Below are 25,947 nucleotides of genomic sequence, written 5' to 3'. Positions count from 1 at the left end.
GTTTGGAAGTGTTCCTTCCTCTGCAATTTTTTGAAAGAGTTTTAGAAGGATAGGCATTAGCTCTTCTTTAAATGTTTGATACAATTCTCCTATGAAGCCATCTGGTCCTGGCCTTTTGTTTTTTGGGAGAATTTTGATCACAGCTTCAATTTCAGTACTTGTAATCAGGTTGTTTATAATTTCTATTTCTTCCTGGTTCAGTCTTCGAAGATTGAATTTTTCTAAGAATCTATCCATTTCTTCCAGGTTATTCATTTTATTGCCATATAGGTGTTCATAATAGTCTCTTAAAATCCTTTGAAGTTCTGCATTATTTGTTGTAACCTCTCCTTTTTCATTTTGAATTTTGTTGATTTTATTCCTCTCTTTTTTTCTGATGAGTCTGACTAAAGGTTTGTCAATTTTGTTTATCTTCTCAAAGAATCAGCTTTTAGTTTTATTAATCTTAACTATTGTTTCTTTCATTTCTTTTTCATTTATTTCTGCTCAGTTCTTTATGAATACTTTATTTCTGCTAATTTTGGGGGTTTTTAGTTTTTTTTTCCAGTTATTTTAGGTGTCTAGTCAATGATTTTCTTGTTTCTTGAGGTAGGATTGTATTGCTATAAACTTCCCTCTTAGGACTGCTTTTGCTGCATCCCAAAGGTTTTGAGTTGTCATGTTTTCATTGTCATTTGTTTCTAGAAATTTTTTGATTTCCCTTTTGATTTCTTCAGTAACCTGTTGGCTATTTGGCAACATATTGTTTAATCTGCATGTGTTTGTGTTTCTTATAGTATTTTTTCTTGAAATTAATATCTAGTCTCATAGGGTTGTGGTCAGAGAAGATGCTTGATATGATTTCAATTTTCTTGAATTTACTGAGGTTTGATATGTGACCCAAGACATGGTCTATCCTGAAGACTGTTCCATGTGCACTTGAGAAGAAGGTGTATTCTTCTGCATTTAGATGGAATGTCCTGAAGATATCAGTTAGATCCATCTCATCTAATTTATCATTTTAAAGTTGTGTTTCCTTATTAATTTCCTGTTTTGATGATCTGTCTGTTGGTGTGAGCGGGGTGTTAAATTTCCCTACTATTTTTACTTTCACGCATTGGAAAAGGAAATGGCAACCCACTCCAGTGTTCTTACCTGGAGAATCCCAGGGACGGGGAAGCCTGGTGGGCTGCCGTTTCTGGGGTCACATAGAGTCGGACACGACTGAAGTGACTTAGCAGCATTATTATGTTACTGTCAATTTCTCTTTTTATTTCTGTTAATGTTTGTCTTATGTATTGAGGCGCTCCTATGTTGGGTGCATAGATATTGCAATTGTTATGTCTTCCTCTTGGATTGACCCCTTGATCATTATGTAGTGTCCTTATCTCTTGTAATATTCTTTATTTTTAGGTCTATTTTGTCTCATATGAGGATTGCTACTCCAACTTTCTTTTGGTTCCCATTTACATGGACTATATTTTTCCACCCTCTCACTTTCAGTCTATATATGTCTTTAGGTCTGAAGTGGGTGTCTTATAAATAGCGTATATATGGGTTTTGTTTTTATATCCATTCAGCCAGTCTGTGTCTTTTGGTTGGTGCATTTAATCCATTTCTATTTAATAATGGATATATATGTTCCTATTGTCCCAGAGGTCTTGGAGACTATCCTCAGTTCTTTTCATTCCTTTACTTTATTCTGATCAGAAGTTATTTCCACCATTTTATCTTCCAGCTTACTGATTCATTCTTCTGCTTCAGATATTCTGCTCTTGATTCCTTCTAGAGTATATTTAACTTCAGTAATTGTGTTGTTTGTCTCTGTATGTTTATTCTTTAATTCTCCTAGGTCTTTGTTAATTGATTCTTGCATTTTCTCCATTATGTTTTCAAGGTTTTTGATCATCTTTACTATCATTATTCTGAATTTCTTTTCAGGTATTTTGCCTATTCCCTCTTCATTTCTTTGGGCTTTTGTGTTTCTAGTTTGTTTCTTCATTTGTGTAGTATTTATCTGCCTTTTCATTATTATTATTCTTTTAATTTATTGTGTTTGAGGTCTTCTTTTCCCAGGATTCAACATTGAATTCTTTCTTCCTTTTGGTTTCTGCCCTCCTAAGTTCGGTCCAGTGGTTTGTATAAACTTTGTATAGGTGAGAACTGTGATGAATTTTTTGTTTGTTTGTTTATCCTCTGATGGGCAAGGCTGAGTGAGGTGGCAGTCCTTTCTGCTGATGATTGTGTTTGTTTTTGTTGTTGTTGTTTGTTTGTTTGTTGCTTAGATGAGGCATCCTGGACAGGGTGATGGTTGTGTGATGCTGGGTCTTGTATTCAAGTGGTTTCCTCTGTGTGAGTTCTCACTATATGATATTCCCTAAGGTTAGTTCTCTGGTAGTCTTGGGTCTTGGAGTCAGTACTCCCACTTCAAAGGCTCAGGGCTTGATCTCTGTTCAGGAATGAAGATTCCACAAGTTGTTTGTTAAGTGAGACTTGGTATTAAGTGAGATTAAAACAAAAATCCAAAATGAGTAATTGAAGATGAACCCGAGACAAATGGCAGTTACAAAATCAGGCAAATAATAATTAAAATAATGGAATATCTGCATATACATATACACTTATAAGCTAAGTCAAAACAGTCCAACAAAAATAAAGTACAATAGATTGACCCAGAGAACAACCGAAACCAAAAATTATATCTACCAGTTAAGAACAAAACTAAATAAAGCACTAACTGGAAAACAAAAGTAAAATAAGATACCAAGTGGGGAATATAGCAATGAAAACAAAACTAAGAAATATGTTGAGAGGAAAGGAAAAAAAGAAAAGAAAGAAAGAATGGATATGTAAAGTTAAATAGAGGTAGATAAAGAAGATTTGGGCTTCCCTGGTGGCTCAGATTGTAAAGTATCTGCCTGCAATGTGGGAGACATGGGTTTGATCCCTGAATTAGGAAGATCCCCTGAAGAATCCCATGGACTGAGCAGCCTTACAGGTTACAGTCCATGGGGTTGCAAAGAGTTGGACAATACTGAGTGACTAACACACAAACAAAGAAGTTTTATATAAATTAAAGATTAACTGCAAGGGGAAAAGAACAGGAGGAGAAGCAAATAAATAAATAAATATAGGAAAAATAATAATAGATTTAAAGAAATTTTAAAAAGAGAAAATTTTTAAAAAGCAGGAAGAAGAAATTAAAAAAAGAAAAAAAGTTTTTTAAAAAAGGAAAATTCTACAGAACTGCAAATTCCAATGTAGAGGCAGAGATTTACAACAACAATAAATGGTATGACTTAAAAAAAAAAAAAAAAACTCAAAACCTCAATTAGATTTCATGATGCCAATAAAATTGACAACTACCACAGAAGGGATTTAAAAAAAAAAAAAAAAAAGGAGAAAAAAAGAAAAAAAATCCAAAAGAATGTACAGAACAAGTCAAAACATAAGAATAATAAATGTGTTTCTCAACTCACTCTGTCAGAGTCCTTTCCCTCTCTGAGAGTCACAGTCCACCTTACCTCCCTATGATGTACTCTAATACTGTGCTGGTCTCTGGCCGTGCAGCTCAGATTTTAATCTCGTCCTACTCCTGTTTGTCCTTGCCTCCAATGTCCACAGCTATCAAAACTAATGCATTTACTTTTGTTGGCACTCTCAATATCTTTTTATATATTCCATAGATGCAGAGTCTGCCTAGTTGGTTGTGTGGATTTAATCTGAAGTTTGTAAACCTGGTGGGAATATATTGTATTGGGTCTTCTTCCTTAGCCACACTGCCCCTGGGTTTCTATTTTGTGTGTGTGTGTGTGTGTGTGTGTGTGTGTGTGTGTGTGTGTGTTTTCCCCCACCTCTGCATGTGGGTCGTCCCCTGGGATTTGCTCCTGAGGCTGCCCTGGAGGACTTGGGTCTGCCCCAGTGAGGGCCAGGTGTGGAGGTGGTGCAGCTGCTTGGGTTGCAGGGGCTCTGGAAGCACCAGGTATTAAGGGCAGTTGGCAGCTAGGGAAGCAGGAAACATAGTGCTGTAGAAGGATATGGCAGCCATTATTGGCCAATGCGCTCCAATATTCTTACCTGGAGATCCCCCTGACAGAGAAGCCTGGCAGGCCACAGTACAGGGTCACCAAGAATTGGATATAACTGAAGCAACCCTGCGTGCATAGATGCAAGACTTTCTTTTGCCTGTGGCAGCTCTGACCCAGTGAGGGTTGAGTATGAAGGTGGCACAGCTGCTTGGCTTGCAGGGACCCTGGGGGTGCCGAGTGCACAGGGACACGGACTGCCTCCACCACAGGATTATGGCCCTATCAGAGTCTTTTTTTGAGCCTCTTGTAGTTGGTAATCAGAAGGCCTCTTTGGCCAGTCTTTCTCTGTAGCTCCACCCATTCAGGCACTTAGAGGGGTCTCTTGCCTGGGGTCCTTCTCTGTTGTTAGGTGAGTGAGGCATATAGAGGGACCTCTCTGGCTGGGGTCCTACTCTGTAGATTAGTGTATCAGGCACTTAAAGGGGCACCCTGGGTGGGGTCCTAATCTGCCATTCTTCGCATCAGATACTTAAAGGAGCACCCTGTGTGGGGTCCTATTCTGTAGTTTGGCGTCAGGCACTTTATGGGCCAGTCTATTGTTCACCTGCTGATGCTGCCATGTGGGGAGAGAGGGGCTATGGTGATGACTCCACCCGCTATGTGCCCCAGCAGTATCACCTTGCTTCTATGGCTTCCTGGCTTTCCTTCACAGGCTTTTCCCACCACAGTCTCCTCCCTCACGGCCCTTTGATCCGTCTCTTCACAGTCAATAGCAACCATCACCCTGGGATTGCTCACAATCCCTAAACTCCAGCTCCCAGCTGCTGCACCTTCTGGGGCCCTGTGTCCCTGGCTGGCAAGGACTGTCTGATTCTCATTCCATTGGGCTGCAACAGATCGGCTGTTTCAATCTCAGCCTTAGATCTTTCCCCTCTGACTCAGACAGTTGCCCCAATGTGGGGATGGGACTGCTGCTTCAGTTCCCCAACCCACGGAGGGCAGGTCCAGTCCTACTAACACTCCTATTTCCTCCCCTAGTTCCTCTGTCCTACTGAGTTTTGTGTGGTTCTATATATTCTTTTCCATTGGTCAAGTACTCTCTCCATTCTCAGCTCGTATTGTCCATGCGCTTTGTGTCTGAAGGTGTATTCCTGATGTATCCATGAAGAGAAAGGTATTCTACATCTTCCTTCTCCTCCACCATTTTGTTCTCTTCCAGCACGGAGGGTCTTTAGTTGCAGCATGCAAACACTTAGTTGTGGCCAGTGGGATCTATTTTCCTGACCAGAGATCAATGCATTCTTCTCTGCACTGGGAACATGAAGTCTTGGCCACTGGACCACCAGTGATGTCCCTGGAAACCAGAAATTCTTTTAAAAAATCCTTTATTAAAATATCCAAAATAAAACTATTTAAGAAAAGGTAGAGAACATGAAAAACTAAAGTTTTAGCAGAGATCTCAAATGCAATTGGAGATATCATTAGCAAACTAAAGTACTGACTCAGTCTGTTTTTCAAAATGTAATATTGGTTGTCACTTAATGCTCCATTTCTAAGGAGTAAAATAGATACGTAACAAGTTTTCCACTTTCCTAATAGTTCCTGGACAAGATTTGCCTCTCAACTTGATCATCGTTTCTATTTTTATTTTATTTGTTTTTGATCCAGTTATTCAGTGGCTTACCTAATGACTCAGACTGTAAAGAATCTGCCTGCAATGCAGGAGACTCAGATTCAATCCCTGGATTGGGAAGATTCCCTGGAGAAGGAAATAATAACCCACTGCAGTATTCTTGCCTGAGAATCTCATGGAGAGAGGAGCTTGGCAAGCATCAGTTCATGGGGTTGCAGAGTGGGACATGACTGAGCAAGTAACACTTTAATTCAGTGCTACAATCTGTGATATCTATCAGAAGCATCTTTTTATGAATGGAGATCTGTCAATAACCCTTTTATAAATATTTGTTCATAGTGCTGTTAATTTTAACCAATAGTTTTCATTTCAACTCCTATTTTATATTATTTTTGATTAAAAGCTATAAGCATTTTTGTGTATAAATAACTGGAACTGACTGGAACTTAATATACATTATAAACATTGCAATCACTTTATAAAAGTTTTGATTTGCCCACCATTTGCTCGTCTAAATATGTTTTCTCTTACATTTCATGCTGAAGATTGAGTTGGGAAAGAACAAATATGAAAATAAAACAAACAAACAAAAAAAAACAGTTTGTAGAAAGAAAAATACATCTTTATAACAACTTAGGAAATGAGATGTGTTCCACAGACATTATGATTCCCTGAGCAAATCGCTGAGAATGCCTGCATAGCTTATTGCTGAATCCTTTTCCAGAAATCAGATGAAGGAAGCTGCATTATCAATATTTTGGTTCTCCCAGAGGAGAACTGGCTTTCAGTGACTGCAGAGGAGAATGTTGAAAGAATTAGCTTCTTTCTTCTAATTAATATACTTCTGAAAGGCCCATCCCATCTCCAGAGCACTGACAGAACCATCTGTGGACACACGTGTGGCCTCTGTGTAGTTTGATTTCTCCCTTACTGATTCCTGCTTCCACAGGGTTTGTTTCTCAGGATGTGCTGTAACTGAACCGCATGCACATCGATCTCTTTCTCAGGGTTTGTTTTTGAGCAACCCAATTCAAGATGGATAAGGATATGATGCCTGAGAGATAATTTCATTAGTATAACTGTGTTCTGGCATTCTTTCAAACTCTTTGACATTTAATGCTGATGTCTAACTTCTCGCGCAACAAATATTATGTCTATGAATCACATCAGGAAAATGGGGGACACCATCTTAGAGCAATGTTTCTTAAACCTCATTTTTTTTTTTTTTACCAAAATCCCCTGGAAAGCTTAATAAAACTAAGATTGTGGGACCTCACTCCTAGAATTTCAGATTCGACTTGTCTGTCGAATTTTGGAAGCCAAAATTTTTCATTAAGTTCCCAGGTGATGCCAATGCTGCTGTTTTGGGGCACACACTTTTAGTGAAATGGTTATTAGATAGCCTTCTTTAAAAAAAGAAAAAAAAAGAGGAGTGGTAAATGTCAGGAAATTTGATGATGCCAAATAAGCATTTTCATAAAATAAGAAACTATAAAAATTATAAGATATGGAGGACAGTTTTCAAATTTGATTTGGATATAAGTAGTTTATTTTATCACTATATATAACAGGGTAAAGGAATCACACTGAAATATGCTGTCAGAGGAATCATTTACTATTTGTAAGAGCAGATTATGAAAAGTTACTGTGATGTCAGGAATGCATCACCATAATTATCATGTAAGATATAATTGCTGCCAACCATAGAGAAAGAGAAATGTACACAGTGACTGTTGGGTCAGTATTTTCTTCAGGCAGAACCATTTATCTTAAGACTTGGTGCACAACATAGCAGACAGATTAAAGTAAGAAATTGGGTTAAATGCTTTAACTACATCAAAAAACACCATTGGTGGGAAAACTGCTGAGAGTAATGTCATTAATAAACTCTACCTCACAAGTCATTATCAGTCTTTCTGAAATTAAACTTTCAAGGAAGAAAATATGACAAACCATGCTATAAAGTACCACAGAAAATTGTATAATTCTTTAATGTTAAAATATATTAATGAGAGAGGCTTTTGCAAAATGTATGGGGACCTGCCAAGAACAGGTTTTGAAACATGATTAATGGGTTCAATGTATCAATATTAAGAGACAGGTTTTATAAAACCACAGTCATTCATTATTAAATACACAATGCCAGACATTGCCTCAGGTATCATAGGTTTACTAACAAATACAACAAAGATGTGCATTATCTTCATACAGCTTTCATTCCAATGGGAGAAAAAAACAATTACATATAACCGGACATATACAAACACATTCGTAATTATTTTGACAAAATTAATGTAAACTAAAAGTCAAAATCTTATTTTAAAGCAAAATCAAAAGATAGTGCTATCTACTGTTGTAGGAATAGGAGTTTAACGTAAGCAATATGATACGTATGCATGCTAAATAGCTTCAGTCATGTCCGACTCTTTGCAACTCTATGGATCCCAGTCCACCAGGCTCTTCTGTCCACAAGGTTTCTCTAGGCAAGAATACTGAAGTGGATTGGCATTCCCTCCTCCAGGGCATCTTTCTGACCCGGGGATCCAACTCACATCTCTTACTTCGCCTGCAAGATGATATAGTGTATATTTAAAACTTTGAGTGAAGGCAACATCAAAGATATAAAATGGAGAAATGTGAAAATATTTTTAAATGACATTAAAAGAAATATCAAAGAACAACAATAAGATAATATCTATAAATCTGAGAATGCTTATGAAGTTAAAATAAATAGTTATATGCCAAAGCAGTGATGATAAACATACTCTAATAAATTGGTACAATAAGAGTAATTTTAAAAATTGTAGGAGCAAGAATTAGCCATTTTAAAAAGCCCATACCCCCTTATAAAGGTTTTATAAGCAATTTTTAAATCATATTAATGTTATGGATTATAGATTCTCAAGATGTATTACTAAGGATGTATTTTTTAAAAATAAAACTTTAACAATGAAATACAATGATATAATTTCAGGATAACTATCTGAAACAGTAAAAATATGAAGTGTATTGTAAATATATACATTATTGAAATAGGAAAAATAATTAAAATATGATAGAAAAAAAAAAGAATGCCAAAAAAGATCTTCTAAAAGATATGGTAATTATTTTGTCCACCAAGAAAGCCTCCAAGTGAACAAAAAGAAAAAAGAGTTGAGGGTAGATAAACATATTTTCATGTAGGAGAAAAGAGATTATGAGGTATGTATACAATAGAGCAAGTGGTTGATGTCAGTGTGCATTAAAAATTTAAACTGACAAGGTGAAAACATGTTGCAATAAAAGTTTCATAAATGTTTTCTGGATCCATTGTTCTTACATGTCATAGAATCTAATTCCAAGCATCATAGGTGTCAATGCTTCTTTCAAATACACAAGTGTTTCCTGTTTCTTCTTACTGATATAGAAAGTCTTAGACTGGAAATCCTCAGTTTATTCACCTATGAAATTAATTCTGCTTCTGCAAATGAATTTGATTAGTTTAAAATCACTGTGGAATATATCAAGATTAGCTGTATTGAGTGCGACTTTAGAAATAATAGGGACTTGGAACTCTAATCATTTCTTATTAACACAGCTGAGTAATCATCTTAGAAATGTGGAAAAAAGAATCTGTATTTAATGATTACTTTACACTTCTCCAGACTAAAGGCAAAAAATCATATTGACTGTATTCTAAAATCATTACTACCAAAATATTAACTGGAAGATTTACAGAAAACTCACAACTTTATCTAAATTTCATCTTTTTTTTTTTGATATGTGTAACAGCATATTAAGTTTAAAACTTCAAAAACATTATACTGAGTAACAGAAGATGAATACAAGAGAAACATACATTCTATACAATTTCTTTGAAATGAAACTCAGGGACAGTTAAAACTAACCATGGTGACAACAGATCTAGTGGTTGCCTAGGGAAAGGGATAGTACCCACGGGGAAGACTGCAAAGCAGTAAAAAGAAACTTTTTGGATGATATCAATGCTTTACATCTTAACTGAGGTAGTAGTTTCATGGGTATATGCATCTGTCAAAACCCTTTGTTTATGCTTAAAATATATATATATTTAACTTTTAAAAATTAATTTATTTTAATTGGAGGCTAATTACTTTACAATATTGTAGTGGATTTCCCATACACTGACATGAATCAGCCATGGGTATACATGTGTTCCCCATCCTGAACCCCCTCCCACCTCCCTCCCCATCCCATCCTCAGGGTCATCCCAGGGCACTGGCCCTGAGCACTCTGTCTCATGCATCAAACCTGGACTGGCGACCTGTTTCACATATGGTAATATACATGTTTCAATGCTATTCTCTCAAATCATCCCACCCTCACCTTCTCCCACAGAGTCCAAAAGTCTGTTCTTTACATCTGTGTCTCTTTGGCTGTCTCGTACACAGGGTTATGGTTACCATCTTTCTAAATTCCATATATATGTGTTAATATACTGTATTGTTGTTTTTCTTTCTGACTTACTTCGCTCTGTATAATAGGCTCCAGTTTCATCCACCTCATAGTGCTGATTCAAAAGCATTATTTTAAATAGGTCAGTAATATTTCATTGTGTATAGGTACCACAGCTTTCTTATCCATTCGTCTGCTGATGGACATCTAGGTTGCTTCCATGTCCTGGCTATTATAAACAGTGCTGTGATGAACGTTGGGGTACAAGTGTCTCTTTCAATTCTGGTTTCCTTGGTGTGTATGCCCAGCAGTGGGATTGCTGGGTCATAAGGCAGTTCTATTTCCAGTTTTTTAAGGAACCTCCACACTGTTCTCCATAGTGGCTGTACTAGTTTGCATTCCCACCAACAGTGTAAGAGGGTTCCGTTTTCTCCACACCCTCTCCAGCATTTATTGTTTATAGACTTTTTGTGAACAGCCATTCTGACTGGCATGAGGTGGCACCTCATTGTGGTTTTGATTTGCGTTTCTCTGATAATAAGTGATGTTGAACATCTTTTCATGTTTGTTAACCATCAGTATGTCTTCAAAGAAGAAATGTCTGCTTAGTTATTTGGCCCATTTTTTGATTGGGTCATTTATTTTTTTTTTTTTTGGAGTTGAGCTGCACGAACTGCTTAAATATTTTTGAGATTAATTCTTTGTCGGTTGCTTGGTTTGCTATTATTTTCTCCCATTCTGAAGGCTGTCTTTTCACCTTGCTTATAGTTTCCTTCGTTGTGCAAAAGCTTTATGTTTAATTAGGTCTCATTTGTTTATTTTTGCTTTTATTTCCATTACTCTGGGAGGTGGGTCATAGAGGATCCTGCTGTGATTTATGTTAGGGTGTTTTGCCTATGTTTTTCTCTAGGAGTTTTATAGTTTCTGGTCTTACATTTAGATCTTTAATCCATTTTATTTTACTTTTGTGTATGGTGTTAGAAAGCATTCTAGTTTCATTCTTTTACAAGTGGTTGACCAGTTTTCCCAGCACCACTTGTTAAAGAGATTGTCTTTTCTCTATTGTATATTCTTGCCTCCTTTGTCAAAAATAAGGTGTCCATAGGTACGTGGGTTTATCTCTGGGCTTTCTATTTTGTTCCACTGATCTGTATTTCTGTCTTTGTGCCAGTACCATACTGTCTTGATGACTTTAGCTTTGTACTAGAGCCTGAAGCTCTTGCCAATTAATGTTCCCTGGAGTCAGGAGTTTTCTGGTGTTCTCATGTTTTGGATTTAAACCTCCAGCCTCTAGCTTTCAGTCTTATTCTTACAGTAGCCTCAAGACTTTTCTGTCTATACAGCACTGATGATAAAACATCTAGGTTAATGGTGAAAAGATTCTCCACAGTGAGGGACACAGAGTTACATGGAGAAGAGAAGAGAGAGGAGGGAGATAGAGGTGACCAGGAGGAGAAGTTAAAGTGAAGTCGCTCAGTCGTGTCCAACTCTCAGCGACCCCATGGACTGTAGCCCACCAGACTCCCCCATCCATGGGATTTTCCAGGCAAGAATACTGGAGTGGGGTGTCATTGCCTTCTCCGAGGAGGAGAAGAGGGGGAATCAAAAGGGGAGAGACCAATCTAGCCAGTAATCAGTTCCCTAAGTGTTCTCTACAGCCCAGAACACCCAAAGAGATTCAGAGTTGAAGAGGAGTGGAGAGGAGAGGAGAGGAGAGGACAGAGAGAGGAGAGGAGAGGAGAGAGAGAGAGAGAGAGGATAGAGAAGAGAAGAGAAGGGGGAGGGAAGAGATAGAGGTGACCTGGGGGAGAAAAAGGAGAGTCAAAAGGGGAGAGAGCATTCAAGCCAATAATCACACCGCTAAGTAAAAATGGGTATTGAAGATTAGATTCTTAAAGGTACAAAATTGATAACAAATACCAAAAAGCAAAGATTAAAAATCTAGAGTAGAGGTTTGACTCTCAAAAATACAATATTAAAAATACAAAACGAAATAACAAAAATTATTAAATATATATATATATATATTTGCTTTAAAAATAGGGTCTTTTTTTTTTGCAAGATAATAGTAGGTTTTAAAAATAAAATTAAAGGAGTAATAGAGAACTTAAAAAAATAAAAAATGATAATAGTAAAATATATCTAGGAATTTCTCTGGAGCTATTGAGGGTAGTGTGGGGTCAGTTCAGTTTCAGATAGTTCCTTGTTCCAGCTTATACTTCTTCTCAAGGTCTATAGGCTCCTTCCAATGTTTAGTCAATGCTAACTACTGGGTTTTAATCTGTTGCACCTGTCACTTCCAAAGAGGTTCCCTCTTCTTTGTTTCCTCTGTTTGCAAGTCTCTTCAGTGTCTTAATTTCTGCCCTGACACAAGGGGGCAAAGGTTGTCACTTATTTAGGCTCACTTGTTCAGTTGTGCTGTGGGGAGAGAGGAACAGTGCAAACAAATGTCACTGGCATGTGTGGGGAGTGCTTGCAGCGTATGGACCACACTGGATTTGCCCCAGCTCATGGAGTGTGTGCTTTCCGGGTCTACACTACTCAGGCTCCAGGTTGCTCTGCAGGGGAACTGTCTAAAGCAGGCACCGGGCTTCATGTACTTCCCAGGTCTAAGCTGTTCAGGCGACCAGGTGTTGGCAAGCGTACTGTCTCAGGTGGTCTGTGCATCTTAATCACTTCCCCAGTCCCAGCCACTTGGTTTCCTGGGTGCTCCGCAAGAGCACCGTCTCTGGTGTGCCATGTGTCTCCTCTGAGCTGATCTATGCCTGTGACCCTCCTGGCAGATATCAACTGTCCAGGATCCCAGGAATACTTGGTTAGCAACTGGGAGCTTGCTCACAGTTTGGTTGGAGGATGCCTTCTCTGGGGCCAAAATGGCCCCTTACTTTCCTGCTCTGGCTGTCGCCATGCCTGCGGCTCTGCCACCGGAGGGACCGGTTTGTAGCCAGCTAACTCTCCTCTGGTGATTGCTCAGTCCTTTGTTCTGTTAGCAGGCCAGGCTGTGCCTTAGGCTAGAGTTTTTTGTGGGAAAGTTTTTTTTCTCTCTCTCTCTTTTTTTTCCCCCCTCTCTCTGGCTATCCTACCGTTTGGGTTGCTAATGCAACCAATTGTGCCTCCCTGCCCAGCCCCCACTGGCTGGTGGTGAACGTGAGCGCCTAGGCTACTTCTCTGCTGGGAGTTGTGGTTAGGGGCGTATTCTATGGGTTTTTTTTTTTTTTTTTTTCCTCCTGGTTATGTTGCCCTCTGAGATTCCAAAACTCTCCACAGACCCACCAGTGAGAGGATTTCCTGGTGTTTGGAATCTTCTCCTCCTTGACTCCCTCCCCGGGACAGGTCTCTGTCCCTAACTCTTGTCTCTCTTTTTGTCTTTTTGTATCTTGTCCTACCTCCTTTTGAAGAGCATGGGCTGCCTTTCTGGGTGCCTGGTGGCCTCTGCCAGCATTCAGAAGTTGTTTTGTGGAAGTTGCTCAGCATTCAAATGATCTTTTGATGAATTTGTGGGGGAGAAAGTGACCTCCCCATCCTATTCCTCCGCCATCTTAGGACCGCCTCTCTAAATTTCATCTTAACACACACAGGCATACACACACCCATGCATGCATGCACGCATGCACACATGCACTTCCCAGGTGGCGCTGTGGTAAACAATCTGCCTGTCAATGCAGGAGATGCAAAAGATGTGAGTTCTATCCTTGGGTTGGAAAGATCCTCTGGATTAGGAAAAGGCAACCATTCCAGTATTCTTGCCTGGAAAATTCCATGGACAGAGGAGAAGGTGGGCTACAGTCATAGGGTCACAAAAAGTCAGACACAACAGAGCATGCATGCAAGTAATATACACACAGCTTATTGGAAATACATTGGTTTTTACCAAAACAAGTATTTTAATGTTATTTGTTGTTTTGGCTTTTCAATTGACTTGCTTACTTATTTTTCATTTTATTATGATCTACCATTGGATGCTCTCCTGCCATACCATAATGATTAGAAATTCAGATATGTACGTTTTAAAATTTTACCTTTTTAAAAATATGTCTACTATTTTATGGTTTAAAGCAATCTATATGAATATAAAAGGTAGCTTGGGTGTTATTTTTTTCTCAGTGTATAAAAAATAATCTTGAATCTAGGGTTTGATTATATAATCTGTTAAATCTCTCCTAACTTTGGGTGGTTTTCAGGCAATCTGGAAGCCCTTGGCTTATAGATTTCTGCCTTCATATTCACGTTGTAGTCTCTAAATTTTCAATCATTTTGAATTGGATCCCAGCCTACTGCACGACTTCGCTTCATTAATTACACCTGAGAGGAACCTATTTTCAAACAAGGTCACATTCTGAGTTTCTTGACGGTAGGTCTTTAGCATATGAATTCTGGGCTGCTGCTGCTAAGCTGCTAAGTCTCTTCAGTCGTGTCCTACTCTGTGCAACCCCATAGACGGCAGCCCACCAGGCTGCCCAGTCCCTGGGATTCTCCAGGCACTGGAGTGGGTTGCCATTTCCTTCTCCAGTGCATGAAAGTGAAAAGTGAAAGTGAAGTCATTCAGTCGTGTCCGATTCTTTCACGACCCCATGGACTGCAGCCTACCAGGCTCCTCCATCCATGGGACTCTCCAGGCAAGAGTACTGGAGTGGGGTGCCATTGCCTTCTCTGAAATTCTGGGCTAACTCAGTTCAAACCATAATAGTCGTTTTAATACACTTTCCAATTTGGTTAGAGTTGTGATTTTTATTGAAATGTAGTTGATATATAACTTTATACTAGTTTTAAGTGTATAGCTTAATTATTGTTGTATATTTTGCAAAATGATTACCATAATAAGTCTAGTTATTGATTGACTTGCACAAAAAATGTTTTTATATTGTGTGACCTAAGTTTCAGTGTGCTTTTTGAAATCCAGGCATCCATTATACATGGATATTTTGACATCCAAAATGAAAATCCACTATCTTTTAAATGGAATGTTTTGTTACTTTTTGAGTGGGGTTGTATTACTGATATTTGGTGGGTTTTTTTTAGCCACCTTTTGACTTATTTTCTCATTATCTATAATTTGTTAAGTTTTTGTCCTTTTTCTTTACTTATACATTATTGTTGCAAATTTGATTTTGTTTCCTCCCTCTCTTTGCTGCACTAGTTTGAGAGCTATGTTTATTCTTACTATTATTTTAGTGAATATGCTTCACCTTCTGATATTCATAAATAATTTAATAAGTATAATATTTTCTAAACTCTAGTCTCACCAAAAAAAAAAAAAAAAAAAAAAACTTGTTGGAGCATAGGAGTGATGGCAACATGATTGAACTCCAGGTGCTTTTAATTTTTCCCTGGCTTAATTGGAGCAAATGCACTACAGCTTCTCCACAAGCTTGACAGTGTACACTTTGTCTCACAAAACTTCCATTCTTACTCAGTTTTGTAGATCACAGATTTCCTTTTGATTTTTTATTGTAGGCTCCATTAATGATTGAAACAGAAACAGCACCAAATCCAGCCCTCATGGATCTTCCAAGGTATGTAAGTGAAATTTATATTATAAGCTTGTATGTTTTAAACAAAAGTGGTGACCCCATGGACTGTAGTGCACCAGGCTCCTCTGTTCATGGTATTTTCCAGGCAAGAGTACTGGAGTGGGGTGCCATTGCCTTCTCTAGTTACATGAGAAGTAATAATAAATGCTGTGAATATTGTGGAAATACACCCTTGAAATTAAAAAAAAAATCTAAATGTCCAGTTTAGTCAACATTTCTGAATTTAACTTCATGAGTATTTAGGAGTGATGTACATATCTAATTTTAGAGAAGAAAGAAAAATGAAAAAAAAATGTATAATAACAAAGGAACTTGATCATTATTATGAAGTATTGCTGCTTCTGTTTAGCATAAAATTTTCACCATGCAATACATGTGTTGCATAACATGAATGCTTCTGTCATTTTAAATATGGTTAATATGCAAGCCTGAATGTTATGTTTGCTTACATTTTGTTGATTTGGATGGGGGGAAATAAAAATTGGTCTTTCATTTTGCTTTTTGGAATACTGGAAATTTCAAGCCTTTCTGTCTTTAAGAAAAAGATCTTAAAAATTTATCTTGACTCAAGGTATATTTTGAAATAAAAAGCAGGATTACATTTTTCATGGTGAGAAACTAAAGAGAGTGTTGGAAGAAAAATATGGGAGTTACCAGCTAGGGCCCAAGCCTGACAGGTGATATGGGAGAAATGAGTCAATAAAAGTATATGTGAGCTGGGAAAATGATTGGAAAGAATGGAGAGCTGAATCCTCTTCTGCAGACCAGTAAGATTGCATTTATAGGAGAGAACCCCATTTCCTCACATTGGCATAAAAATGGCCTCTGCTTCGGTGTCCTACTCATTAGTCATTTACCATGTCACATCACTTACTGTTAATTCCATTTTATCATCTCATTTGAAGAGTTGGAACTCTGGTTAGAAACAGCAATTTATAAGAAAATACAAGTATTTAAAAAGTATTGGTTTATTTGCTTTGTGCTACTTAAGGGCAACATTCCATAATGGCATTAGATGAGAATAGATTATTTATAAGAACTCTTTAATGTCATTGCCTATCATTCTATATCAGAAAGAACTGTTTTGTCAACAACTAAAAATTAATCAGTCAATTTAAGAAAGATATGGAAAACTTGACTGAAGTAAACTTGAGGATTATATCTCAGGAGCAGCCTTTCTGAAAGCTCTGAGAACTATTTCTCTCATTAGAGGTCAAAGCACAGTTACATAGATTTTTGAGACAGAGGGCTGTACATTCCATGATGAAGATAGTTTGCACAGTCCAGACCTGTAAGTACGAAGTGGTAAGATGTGACCCCATACAAGATCAAGAAGGAATATTATCTTTTAGGAAGTTGTCTTTTTGTTACTAGGGGAATGTTGTTTTTTATGGTATTTCTGCTAATGATGAGGTTTGGTTGATGTAAATATAATGTAGATACACAATATATAGTACAGGAGAGAGGGAAGGTCAAAGGACAATGACGATTTGAAAATTCTTTCATGTCTTGCTATAGAATATGAATTTTATTTCTCAGTTATGGTAATTATTATAGATGTATACATGTGTTTCTTATTATTTTTCTTGATTAATATAAGTAATGTCTTGCATGTAATCAACACTCAATAAATTTTAGTGTTATATTTATTATTAGAGTCACATAAGCATACATGCTCAGTTGATTAGTCATGTCTGACTCTTTGTGACCCCATGGACTGTCACCCTCCAGGCTAGAATACTGGAATAGGTTGCTATTTCCCTCTCATATATCAGGTGGTCTCAATATTGGCTTGTATACTCATTTTTGGAGGAATAAATACAAATCTTGTCTAGATCTATCAAAGAAATAGTGCACTGGACAGAGTTAAACAGGCAAGGAAGGCTTTATTCAAGAGTGTTACAATAGAGAAGAGAAAGTGGACTCAGTTCTACTGAAAGAGAAGGTGAGATTTATAAGGGCTGTTGTGAGCTACTGAGAAAACACTGGGAGGTGTTGAGGGGGAGGCTGGTCAATATGATTAGGCCATTTGTGTTGCTGATTGTCACCTTTTGAAGTCAGTGTCCTTATTGCCCAGTCTCTATGGGACTGCATGTCAAGGGAGTCCCCAGGTCCATGGGGGAAGATACTCCCTGCATTCCAGTAAAAACTGGAGAAGATTTACACCTCAAAGGAACAGAAAAAATAATTTACAAGAGTTCTAAAGAAGATGCTTTGAAAAAAGAGAGGTCAGGGACTTATAGTCAGGAAGAAGACAGTTCAAAATATAGTAAAACTGAGACAGGAAGATTGACTTGTGCAGCCCATATGCACAAAACAGTAGGGGACAAAAGCACTTTGTTCTGAATTATCTTGAAAATAACTGTTTGTCCATATATTAAGGGACTGAAATAGTCAAGGAGTTAGAATACCCTTTATGAACATAATTGAAGAATTTTAAAAGTAGAAAAATATCATTTACTATCATTTACTCTAGATAAAAACAAAGTAATAACTCACTGTAAAGTTTTTTGCCAAGTGAAAAGGTCTTTTGAAAAGTAAACTTACTGTTTATCTGGACTTATTTAAAAGTACTCAAGTACTTTTATAAGTCTTTTATATCCTATTATTCTAATTATTAACTGAGAAATGTTACTGATAAGAGAGAGATGGTTCAGGAAGTAGTACAAAGTGAATAGAGGAAATATCAAAGTTAAAGCAAGGATTTCTGTGACTCTGGTGAGCAGATAAACTATATCTTTGATGCATATTTCATAGCCATCTAATGGACAAAACTTAATATAATGGTTGCTTAAAGGTCTAGATAGAGCAATATGAAGACATTGCAGTAATGAGCAACTTTAAATGCTTTTAATGATAATCTAAGGAACTATGCTGATATCTTTAATAGATTTGAAATGATTAAATGAAGAATAACTGCATTGAAAGTAATCTGGAAATCCATGAGGCATATCCTCAGTAAAATAATCATCAAGCAAGAATTTTTCAATAGCAGATGACTGAATGTCAAAATACAAAGTCATACTATGCTAGAATTTAAAATTAAGCATACAGCATTCACTAGAAAATGTATATATTGAAGTCAGGATGTTAAAAACAATTCTATATGTAATCACAAAAGAATGAAAATGGACATTAAAGTCTTCAAATGACTCATTTAGTTTAGGGATCATTATAGCTTAACATTGATAAATGTTATGTACTTGTGCTTTTTTTTTAGGAGAAAGAGATCACAGATAATTTAAATATTTTAAAATAATGATACAGTAACATCAAGTTTTTCAATTTTATTTTTTTAATATTTGTTTTTATATTTAATGCACATATGAATGAAGTTAGATTTTTTTTTCACCTTATAATCACCAACTCAATGGACATGAGTTTGAGCAAGCTCCGGGAGTTGGTGATGGACAGGAAAGCCTGCCATGCCGCAGTGCATGGGGTTGTCAAGAGTCGGACACAACTGAGCAACTGAACTGAACTGAATGTTACCAGTATCATAGGATAAATGTATTGTCTTTAATAAATCAGTAACAACATAAAATAATAATAAATTGAAATATATCTCATGCCTGAGTTGAAATAGAGAGTCTTTAATATTCCTCAATAAGTAAAAGATGCTTACTCCTTGGAAAGAAAATTATGACCAACCTAGATAGCATATTCAAAAGCAGAGACATTACTTTGCCAACAAAGGTCTGTCTAGTCAAGGCTACGGTTTTTCCTGTGGTCATGTATGGATGTAAGAGTTGGACTGTGAAGAAGGCTGAGTGCCGAAGAATTGATGCTTTTGAACTGTGGTGTTGGAGAAGACTCTTGAGAGTCCCTTGGACTGCAAGGAGATCCAACCAATCCATTCTGGAGGAGATCAGCCCTGGGATTTCTTTGGAAGGAATGATGCTAAAGCTGAAACGCCAGTACTTTGGCCACCTCATGCGAAGAGTTGACTCATTGGAAAAGACTCTGATGCTGAGAGGGATTGGGGGCAGGAGGAAAAAGGGATGACAGAGGATGAGATGGCTGGATGGCATCACTGACTCGATGGACGTGAGTCTGAGTGAACTCCGGAAGTTGGTGATAGACGGGGAGGCCTGACGTGCTGCGATTCATGGGGTCGCAAAGAGTCGGACACGACGGAGTGACTGAACTGAACTGAACTGAACTGAATATTCCTCATGAAATCATTTTGGAAGTTAGAAAGCACTTGGTATGGTCCCATGAAATATTTCCCCCGAAAAAAATCCCACTTTGCAACACATATTATTAAAGGTGGTACTATATATTTAAACCCTCCAGCTAGAATAAGACTGTGTCACAGATATTTATCTGGGAAATTGATTATAGCCTTTGTTTAAGACTTTTTTTCTTCTAAAATACCTTTTAAAGTAAGTAGAAATAGTTGTAAATAAAATTAACAATGTTTCCACTAATGGAGTCTCATGTGGAAAATTCTTCAGATGGAATATAAGAAAACTCAGCAGAGACTACACAATAGTGTAAGTTAAAGCTGTTCTTCCTTTGGTACAAAAATAATACATTTCTTAAAGGAAGACTCAAACATCCTATTATTATGGTAAATATAATCTTGACTATCACTGTGCTTTCATCATATCAAAATGATATGTTTAGAAAGGACAATTATTCTTTCCTGGTCTATTTCAAATTACCATTTTGAGGGCTGAAAGTGTTAATTTGCACATTACTCTTTATTCTTTCATACTCTTCTTCCATGAGTCCACAAAATAACTATACTACTTCAATCTTTTGAATATATTCATTACCATTCATGTATTTCATATGCAGAATAATATAATTTCAATTAATCAATTATTTTTTGACATAGATATTATACTCTATGCTTGAAGAAAAGAAATAGTTGAAAATTTTATCCAGTTAATGTTACTTCTGAAAGTATTCCTGAATGATTATGACTCTTCAAAGATATTAAAGAACAGTGAAATGAATAATTTAAAATTGAAACAGTTTATACACTTGGAATAATAATCCTCACTACCAGCAAGGAAGGAGTAATTTTCAGTTATTTGACAATTCAAAACACTATTCTTAGTCTTCAGTCAGTTTCTTTCACAAAATATTTCTCATTATACTACAAATTTTACACTAAACTATGTGTATTCCAATACCATACTTAATCTGTTTTATGGATAGTATAGTTATTAAAATATTGAGGTAAATATTGTTATGAAAATTAATAATCACAGTAATGTTAACTACTTGCACAATGTTTTGATTACTTTAAATTGATACATATGTATATATACATGATTTAAATTTAATTTCAAAATAACCAGTGGAAAATTATATATATAAATATACAGAGGAATAAAATTTTACATATGTATAATACATATATATTGGTTGGTTTTTATTTTTGGCAAGTATAGTATAGCATCTGTCTCTTTGGTTCAGCTGACTGAATTCCCTTTGCTCCCCTCTCCATAAATTTTTTAATTAAACAATTTGTTTTGAGACATAATTGACAGGTAGTACTGTATATATATTAAGTGTTAAGGTATATAAAATAGTAATTTGGTACATTAATATTGCAATATGGCAGCCATTGTAGCATTAGCTAGCACCTCTATCATGTAACATAATTATGATCTCTTCTAGTGATGGGAACATTTAAGCTCTAGCCTTCTAGTAAGCTTAATGTTTATAATACACTTTTATTGTCTATAATAACTACACTGTGTATTAGATCTCTAGGACTTATTTATCTGGTAGTTATTAGCATGTACCCTTAAACATCTCTTCCATTCCCCTACCCTCTAGGCCCTGGTAACCATCATTTCACTCTGTTTTTTCAAGTTCATTTTATAAAATATTCCCACGTACAAGGCATCATACAGTATTTGTCTTTCTCTGTCTAACTTATCTCACTTAGGCCAATGTCATCAAGGCCTGTCCCTGTTGTCACAAATGACACAATCTCCTTTTTCCTCATGGCTGATTAGTATTTCACTAAATATATATGGTCCCATCTTCTTTATCCATTCATCATTTATGAATAGATTGTTTACTTACTTTGGTTCCTGTGAATAATGCTACAATAAACTTGAGATACATATATCTTTTCAGTAACTTGTGTTTATTTCCTTTAGATATATACCCACAAGGGAGGTTATTAGATTATGTTAGTTCTATTTTATGTTAGTTCTATTTTTGAGGAACTTCACTTCTCTTTAGTGGCTGAACCAGTTTATAATCCCAACTGTGCTAAAGGGTACCCTTTTCTTCACATCTTTGCCAAAATTTGTTATCGCTTGTTCTCTATGATATATGCTTTTACGGGTATGAAGTGATATCTCATTGTACTTCCCTGATGATTAGTGATATTGAATATGTCCTTATGTTCCCATGGTCATATGTATACCTTCTTGAAAAAATGTCTATTAAGTTCCTCTGCCAATTTTTTTTTAATGGGGTTGTTTTTTGCTGTTTTTACTGAGTTGTATGATTTTGAGTGTGTGTGAAGCTAAGTTTAATTTTAAGAATTATTAAGAATTTTAATTTTAAAAATAAGGACATCTTATATTTAAAGGTCCTTATGAACTTATGTTCTTCATACCTTTTTGCTTATTAAAATAATTTTTCTTATTTAAAGAGTAGTGATAGTAGTGAAAGTGAAAGTCAGTCATATCCGACTCCGCAACCCCATGGACTATACAGTCCATGGAATTCTCCAGGCCAGAATACTGGAATGGGTAGCCTTTCCCTTCTCCAGGGGATCTTTCAGACCTAGGGATTGAACCCAGGTCTCCCTGATTGCAGGCGGATTCTTTACCAGCTGAGCTGCAAGGGAATTGTGCTTATTGTTATTATAATACATTCATTTGAAAACATAAAACATTGCTATACCCTGACCATACTCTCCATTTCCTCCCTCATTTATTTAAAAATTTTTCTTATTTATGAAATCTGAAAATCTGAAGACCAATGCACCTTACTGTAGATAAGCATAAGAAGTGAAGAAGTGAAGTCGCTCAGTCATGTCCGACTCTTTGCAACCTCATGGACTGTAGCCTACAAGGTTCCTGTATAAAGCAAAAATGTTAAAAGCTTGGCACAATTATGATTTTTTTATTAAAAACTATCATCTGTTGGTGGGAATGCAAACTAGTACAGCCACTATGGAGAACAGTGTGGAGATTCCTTAAAAAACTGGAAATAGAACTGCCTTTTGATCCAGCAATCCCTCTGCTGGGCATACACACTGAGGAAACCAGAAGGGAAAGAGACACGTGTACCCCAATGTTCGTCGCAGCACTGTTTATAATAACCAGGACATGGAAGCAACCTAGATGTCCATCAGCAGATGAATGGATAAGAAAGCGGTGGTACATATACACAATGGAGTATTACTCAGCCATTAAAAAGAATACATTTGAATCAGTTCTAATGAGGTGGATGAAACTGCAGCCTATTATACAGAGTGAAGTAAGCCAGAAAGAAAAACACCAATACAGTATACTAACGCATATATATGGAATTTAGAAAGATGGTAATAATAACCCTATGTACGAGACAGCAAAAGAGACACTGATGTATAGAACAATCTTATGGACTCTGTTGGAGAGGGAGAGGGTGGGAAGATTTGGGGAAATGGCATTGAAACATGTATAATATCATGTATGAAACGAGTTGCCAGTCCAAGTTCGATGCACGATACTGGATGCTTGGGGCTAGTGCACTGGGACGACCCAGAGGGATGATATGGGGAGGGAGGAGGGAGGAGGGTTCAGGATGGGGAACACATGTATACCTGTGGCGGACTCATTTTGATATTTGGCAAAACTAATACAATTTGTAAAGTTTAAAAATAAAATAAAATTTTAAAAAATCATCTAAAATGGGTTTATTACCCTTTTATTATCATTTTTAGCTACTCTGAAACTAAACAATAATTGGTGAGATATTTTGTATAGTATAATCTTTAAACAGAAAATGTAACTAAAGATATTCTAAAAATAGCTTAAGTTTATTGCATTAGAAAGTATTTGTCAATTTGCACACATAGAAATATTTATGGAGTCAGTTCTTTCTAGGTCATCCTGAGTGTCTGGTCATTAGAATTTTCCTATGAACGTTTATCCTACAAATGTCTTTGTGACTGGTGGTCTATTTGATATTAACTTTGAGAGACATTGTTTTTGTATAATTTAAATTATTCTGTATAAGCTTGCAGCCTGCTTGTTCATTTAACCTCATAAACATTTTTATGTTAATGTGATCTTTGTAGACTCTTATTTTATTGGAGTATAGTTGATTTACAATGTTGTATTAGTTTCAAAGTGATTTAGTTATACATATGTGCATATTCATATTCATTCTTTCTTAGAGAACTATTGTTAAACCCCAAGAAAAACAAAATGGGCCATTTCATGTCATATGGGATAGAAACAGACTTTGTTGAAAGGTCCTTATGACTAATACCTGTCTTTTGCTCATTTGTACTTTAAGCTTTTAAGCTTTCAAAAAGATTATATATATATATATATATATATATATATATATATTCAGTTGAGTTCTAGAAAGGATATACTAGTTAACCTCCTCTGATCTTTGTGTTCTATGAGTGGGGTTGGTGATTTTTTTTAATTATTTTTATTTCCCAGATGAGGGTAGGAATCCATGACATGCCCATCGTCATGGGAAAATCTAACTTTCCCTGTCCTAATATACTCTTCACCATATCAATTGATGTAAAAATTAATAGAATTTTGTCCATGGCTCAAATTCCAGAGGTGAGAGGAAAAAAAAATTCATTTGACTATTCAGTTCCAGAATCATTGTGCTCTGTGGTTTCATGGATAATTTGGTGGAAAATTGAGAGAGGATCCATTTGGTACTTTCATACAGTTACCATTTTGAACCTAAGGATAGTAATTTTGTGTATGAGGCAGAATAAAAGCAGGAACTAACCATTGAAATAGTATTGCATAGAATGTAGTTCTTAAAAAATAAGCCTTGCATTTTGGACCTTGAAATACCAAAGTCATCAAGGCACAGATATCTTATTAGATAACCAAAGGCAAATCCATTTAAAGTACAAAGCTTGCATTTTATCCAGGAACTTTCTTAAATAAGTGAGGTGAAACATCAAAATCACCTTGAAGTAAGAGTCAATGGCTATATAAAAGTAATTGAATCTGAAAGTTAAAAAGTTAAGAATACATGTAGCAAATTTTAAGATTAAATACTATAGGCTAAAGGTTTTTTAAAGTTACTTTAAAGATGAAAATATTATGTATATTTTTAAAGTAATAGCATATATTTCATCTCACTGACAATTATTAAGGTCAATTTACCAAATATTCAAATATTTAAAGTTATATTAAAATGTATGGTAGGATAATATAGCACTATTTCAGATAATGTATAAGTTATACTCAAAGTTTTAAAGAAGCAAGTCTTAAAAATCCACAGCATTACCATATTCAACAACTCTGATCCTTCATGTGGTAAAAACAAAAAAAATTGACAAACCATTAAAATAAACTGAAATCTCCATCAATTGAAAATATAACCTAGTATTATACACTAGAATAGTGCATGAGTCATTGTGAAGAGTCATGTTTTCAGACCAATTTGGGAGGAAATATTTGGCAACTGACTATTTGTATATATATGTTTTTCTAACCAAGGCTTAATTGAAGTAAAATTCACAAAATACTAAATTCACCATTTTAAAGTGTGTGCTTATATTCAAGGTGTGCAACCATCATCACCTCTATTTACTTTCAAAAACATTTTCATTACCTCTGGAGACATTTAAACAGTTAGTCCTCAATCTCCCTCCGCTCCACACAGTCCCTAGCAAACACCATTTTGCTGTCTGTCTCAATGAATTTACCTATCATGGATGCTTCATATAAAGAGAATCATAATTAAGTGATTTTCTGTGCATGACTGCTTTCATTTAGCATGTTTTTAAGGTGTGTTTTCTTTATAGTATGTATCCCTACTTCATTTCTTTAATTGGCTGAATAATATTGAATGTATAAACCACATTTTGTTTATCCATTAGTTGATGGACATGTAGATTGTTCCTATTTTTTTGTAGGTTAGGAATAGTGCTATTATGGACATAACATATGCAAGTAAATATTAAGTTCCCGTTTTCAATTTTTTGGGGCATGTATACAGAAGTGGAATTGCTAACCCATATTTAGGCTGTTGGAGAAGGAAATGGCAACCCACTCCAGTGTTCTTGCCTGGAGAATCCCAGGGACGGGGGAGCCTGATGGGCTGCAGTCCATGGGGTCGCACAGAGTTGGACATGACTCAAGCGACTTAGCAGCAGCAGCAGCAGCAGCATTTAGGCTGTATTTAACTTTTT

This window comes from Bos taurus, chromosome 6, assembly GCF_002263795.3.
Source record: "Bos taurus isolate L1 Dominette 01449 registration number 42190680 breed Hereford chromosome 6, ARS-UCD2.0, whole genome shotgun sequence".
Lineage (NCBI taxonomy): Eukaryota > Metazoa > Chordata > Mammalia > Artiodactyla > Bovidae > Bos > Bos taurus.
The sequence above is the reverse complement of the archived record's forward strand: the minus strand, read 5'-3'. Positions refer to the sequence as shown.